A 6,456-nucleotide genomic window follows, 5' to 3' on the forward strand; every position below is an offset into this window, starting at 1 on the left:
GAAAGCCCACACAAATGGACCCTCAATTCTGTGGTCAACTAATCTTTGACAAGGCAGGAAAGAATGTTTAATGGAAACAAAACAAAACAAAACAAAACAGTCTCTTCAACAAATGGTGTTGGAAAAATTGGACAGCCACATGCGAAAGACAGAAACGAACCATATCCTTATATCATACACAAAAATAGACTCAAAATTGATGAAGGACCTCAATGTGAGGCAGGAATCCAACAAAATTCTAGAGGAGAACATAGGCGGAAATCTCTTTGACCTTGGCTGCAGCAACTTCTTGCTAGCACTTCTCCAAAGGCAAGGGAAACAAAGGTAAAAATGAATGACTGGGACTTCATCAAAATAAAAAGCTTTTTCACAACAAAGGAAACAGTCAACAAAAGCAAAGACAATTGACAGAATGGGAGAGGATATTTGCAAATGCCTTATCAGATAAAGGCCTAGTATCCAAAATCTATAAGGAACTTAATCAAACTTAACACTCAAAGAACAAATAATCCAATCAAGAAATGGGCAGAAGACATGAACAGACATTTCTCCAAAGAAGACATATAAATGGTCAACAGACACATGAAAGAAATGTTCCACATCACTCAGCATCAGGGAAATTCAAATCCAAACCACAATGAGATAACACCCCACACCAGTCAGAATGGCTAAAATTAACAAGTGAGGAAATGACAGATGTTGGCGAGAATGTGGAGAAAGGGGAACCCTCTTAAAGGACTGGTGGGAATGCAAGTTGGTGCAATCCAGCAATTGCACTACTAGGTATTTATCCCAAAGATACAAATGTAGAGATCCAAAGGGGCATGTACACCCAATGTTTATAGCACCAGTGTCCACAAATAGCCAAACTATGGAAAGAGCCCAGATGTCCATCAACAGAAGACTGGATAAAGAAGATGTGATACACACACACACTCTGGACTACTACTCAGCCATCAAAAAACCTGAAATCTTGCCATTTACAATGATATGGATGGAACTAGAGGATATTATGCTCAATGAAATAAGTCAATCAGAGAAAAACAAATACTATGTGATCTCATTCATGTGGAATCTAAGAAACAAAACAGAGGATCAGAGTGGAAGGAAAGGAAAAATAAAACAAGATGAAATCAGAGATGGAGACAAGCCAGAAGAGACTCTTAATCACAGGAAACAAACTGAGGGTTGCTGGAGGGGAGGGAGGTGGAGGATAGGATAACTGAGTGATAGACATTAAGGAGGGCACCTAATGTAATGAGCACTGGGTATTGTATAAGACTTATGAATCACTGATGAATGAGCTCGACCTCTGAAACTAATAATACATTATATGTATTATTAATTGAATTGTATTGTATTGAATTGAATTGTATTATTAATTGTTAATTGAATTTAAATTTTAAAAAACACAAAGAATTTATTGGATTCATACTTAAAATTATCATTTAATAAACACCCTCCCCAAAAACATGTTAGATAATTGGCTATCCTTATCATACACATTATTATCCCTATTTAATAGGTAAGTAATCTGAGGTGAAAGCCTCAGATTGTATGCAAAGTATGATCAAGACCATTCTCATTCTCCCTCTTTATCCCTGCTCACCATCCCTTTGAGTTCAGGCTGACCTGTAATGTTATTTCTAAATCCCTTGACAAAGAGTCCAGACATTTTGCCCATGAATGCTACCTGCTCTCACAGTAAGAGAAGTCTCCCTGAACTGGTCTCTTTGCCCTTTCCTTCAAGTTTTTGTAATTGACTTACCTTTGGAAGGCACTCAGCACCTTCCCTTTCTTGGCAAAAATTCATCCTCATCCTTTTAATAATCACCTTAAATGTCCCTGACTTCCCCAGTCAGATCTTCACTCCTTTATTTTCTCTTAGCCTCTAAATGCCTCAACTGTGACTTGGATCATGTGGTTTTTGTTGGATCGATGGTTCCGGAAATGCAGGAGGAATAATAGAAATGACCGCTGGGGCCGCCATCTTCCAGTCCCCTCCCCCCTTCTTTAACCCTAGACTCTCCGGCCAAAAGGTGTACGCCCAGTTCACATCTCCATAGGTAACCGGACACCTATGCAGGAAACAGGAGGATCAGGAGCCCTCACCCCATACCTTCTGATCACCAAATATGAATGTGAGCCCATGCCCTACCTTGGCCTGATAAAAGACCCCCGCCAACTCCCTCCCAGTGGGACTTCCCCAACTCACTCTTTCTCTCTCTCTCTCTCTCCCTCTCTCTTTCTGTGAGTCCCAGAACCTCACCTGAGGGTGCCCACCTCCTCCCAGTGACTTTCCTGGCTCCCCTTCTCCCAAGCCCTGAAACTTCGCCAGAGAGTGCCTTTAATAAATCTTGCCTTGCGCCTACCTTTCCTGGTGTCGTGTTTACCTCGCCTGCAAAACTTTACAGTTTTCAAATTGGTTTTTGTTAATGTCTTCCATGAGACTGTTCCAGTCTTCAAGAGCAAGGACCGTCTTCTCAACTTGCATTCTCCATCTCTAGCCCAGTTTGCTGAATGGTCAGTTCCTCCTATCTGAAGTCATCCTGCTTTCTGACTCTAAGCTGCTTTCAACTCCTGGTCTTTTCTCTTTCTCTTTCTGACTGCCATCACGCATTCTCACATCCGATTCCCTGAGCTCACTTCTGCTAGCTCGTATTTCCTCTTCTTCCTGCTTGCCCAGTAATTCCAATATAGGCCCTGAGGAATCTGGTGTTTCCTTACGATAACTTTTGCTTTCTTTTTTTGTCTCATAGGAAGGCAGAGATTGCATTTCCAAACTCCTTATTAAATTGTGGAGGAGAATATGCTTCTTGTACCCCTGTCACAAATCCGAGTTTCATGTGAGGGAGGGGCTGTCATTCTGGAGGTCCTATGTAATTGACTTGGGTGGGGATTAGGTCCATGGTTTCTTATTCACTGCATTAAGGGCCCCAGAAATGTTCTGAGGCTGGGGAAATGTTCTCACATCAAGAAGCCTACCTCTTTCATTCTCTGCCCTGCCTGCTCCCAGCATGCATGATGCAGGAAGTTTATGTGAGGATGCCCAGGGCACTGACCTGACACCCCCCCCTCCCCACACTGTTTGTGCCGTTGCCCTGGACACTGGAAGCACAACCACTGTCTTTCGCAATCAGCTCACCTGCTGAGTAATAGGCTGGAACATCAGACAGCATTTCCTCCCTCTGAAAATTAACTGTGGTTCTGGTCAGGAACACGGGAGTTTCTACCCTCCCCTCGTCCTTAAAATGAAAGACTATCCAACAGAAAAGATAACCAGAAATGTGGGAAATAGCCATGCCCTTTGCCCTGAACCCAGAGAAGCAGGTTGGTGCTATCTTCCTGGTGCACAATTGCATAGGGACGACACCCCAGGAGTCAGGACAGTCCCAGGCTGAGGACACTACCATTACACTTGGCACATTCTCCTACTTCCCTCCCTCCCTGTCCTTCTCTTGGTTGGTATTAACTAGTTCCAGAGAAGTCCTTGCCTTCGGAGAGGAAACCCAGGCACAGTGACAATTTCTTCTTTAGACCGATTGTCTTTTGCAATCAATAAAGTGTGATGAGCCCCTACAGGCCAGGGCTGTGGGAGCTGTTTGTTGTGGGAATGGTGGGTGGAGGCAGGGGTGCAGGGTCTAGGCAGTGAGAACCTGAAGGCCAAAGTACTGCTGCTTATATTACCTTTTCTGCTGGAACTCCCTGGTAGAGGCTGGAGGGGGTGAAGCAACCCAGGGAGCATATATCCATGAGGAGGGAACCCTCTCCTCTGGAGCACAGAGCACCTGGTATTTCTGGACAGTGTGGCCTGGGTGTGCCCAGACTCCCCCAAACTCCTTACATTAGTGCTTCTAATGACAGGAGACCCCAGAGATAGGCCCTAAGGGTCCCCAGCATGAGAGCAGATTTTCTTTTGAGGCTTATGTTTGGTTTGTGTGCGTTTTCTTGTGAATTTTTAAGACATTTTGAAACAGTCCCAAACTTATAGAGAAATTGAAAGCACAATGCAAATAACCTCTTTCCTTTGTACCATATAAAATCAATTGCCTATATATTTGGGTTTTTTTTCAAAAGCAAAGTATATTTTATTAACCTTTTTTGACTTCAATGACTAACATAATGGAAGTTTAACAACAACATTTTCTTTTTTTATAGTAAGAATTCCAACTTTTTTCTTGGATTTTTTTTTTAGTTTTATTGGGATATAGCTGACATGTAACACAATGATGTGATTATATATATATACATTGGAAGACGATCAGCATGATAAGCTTAGTTAACGGCCATTACCTCAAATAGTTACAATTTTTTTTTCTCACAATGACAACTTGAAGATCTATTCTCTCCCTTACATATTTGTATTGTACGAAGATACCACCTTGATAATACTGGTGGCTTCTGAAAAAGGCACTGATATTGAAAGGGAAGGAAGGATGCCCTAGTCATTTCTTAGTGACTAACTTTGGTATTGCTTGATGTTTCTTCACAATGCGAGCATGTATATGCATTACTAATTTGTTTTAAAAGTAAATGAAAAGGGGATCTCTTGGCCTTAGCACCATGTTCTTGGAAACCTTTGCACTGCACTGTGAGAGTCAAATGGAGGAAGGAGCAAATGTGCAGGCTGAAATGAACCAGAAGAAAGAGGAGGCAAAAATCCAAGTAAATCATTAGCTTGTGCCCTCATGGAAGCCGCAGCAGAAATAAGGAAAGCCAGAGGCTAGGGACACTGGTACAAATTGTTACATTGCATGCCTACTTCCTAGAACTTGTCTCGATGGATCTGGAACATGCATCTACTTTTGAGAGACTCACCTTGTTTACACCAAAACAGTCCATTTTGGTCCTTTGCCCTGGACCTGTGTCTTTTGAGACTAATTCTGTTTTCATTTGTGGCTGAATCTAACATGTGTACAACAGAACCTCTCTTCTGTTATCTTAGGGGAAGGAAAAAAGTAAATGAAAAGGTAAAACTAGTAATGAAAAATATTTTAAAAGAGTAAGTTGTTGGCATCATATGCCCCCCTACAAAGACATTCCCCTCAAAAACCCCAACAGACCCACCCAATCAGGAAGCTCACAAGGATACCCAACTGCCATCTATCTGCCTATCCCACTTGAGTTTCTCCATTTGTCCCAGTGGTGTCCTTTATCTCAAAAGGATCCAGCCTGCCTTCTGTCTGGGTCAATGTGGCTCTGCCCTCTCACACTGCATGGAGGCCTAGGCTTCTCTGCTGTGTCAGACTACCTTAGGACTGAGCTGTTTAGGCAGGGAAGAGCAGGAGGAAAGAACGAATACATATGCGGTTTTATTTTCTATATCAAATAATACATTATATATTATTACATATATGTATATATTATACACATTATATATAACATATATTACATATATACATATATTACATACTTTATATCAAATATATATAATGTATATTATATTTAATATATAATATATTTATATATAACATATATCAATATATTCTATATTATATAATAGTATATAAATATAATATTTAATATAACTAATTAATATAATATATAATATACTATACATAATATAATATATTATGTAATAATATATTTTATATATGTTATATATAAATATATATAAATATTTAAAAAATATATTTTAAAAGTATATAAAATATATTATAATATATTAATATATTATATATTACATTATATATTATATAATATATTTATATATTATATATTTATATATAACATATATAATATATTATATAATATATATAATAATATTTATATATAATATATATTATATATAATATATATTATATATATAATATATATAATAATATTTATATATTATATATTTATATATAACATATATAATATATAATATATAATGTAATGTATGTTATATATGTATTACACATAATATATATTATATAATAATATATTTTATATGTTATATATAAATATATAAATATTTAAAAATATATAAAAGATATATTATATTAATATATCATATATTATATAATAATATATATGTTATATATAAATATAATATATAAAGTAATGTATGTTATATATGTATTACACATATGTAATACATTTATATGTATTATATGTATTTATAGTATGTATTATATGTATATGTATATGTAATTATATGTATTATATGTATGTGTATTATGTATATATACATATATATATAATCTATCTTGTTGTTGGCTACAACATGTCCAAAGACACCTTGGGCTTTAACTGCAATATTTGAGTGAGTTTTGCCTCCTCTGGGCAGCTGCCACTTCAAGGCAAGCCACAAGGCAAGTGTATTTGTATGGAGAAGCCCTATGTGCTGGGGCACATGGCATTTGTCCCGAGGGAGGCCCCTGAGAGCACTGTACAAACTGGACCTCTACCTGTGGTGGGCTCTGGGGTCAGATTGCTGGGGTGTATGTCCAGGTCGGCCATTCATAGCCACGT

The sequence above is a fragment of the Mustela lutreola genome, chromosome 3 (genome assembly GCF_030435805.1).
Source record: "Mustela lutreola isolate mMusLut2 chromosome 3, mMusLut2.pri, whole genome shotgun sequence".
In the NCBI taxonomy this organism is placed as follows: domain Eukaryota; kingdom Metazoa; phylum Chordata; class Mammalia; order Carnivora; family Mustelidae; genus Mustela; species Mustela lutreola.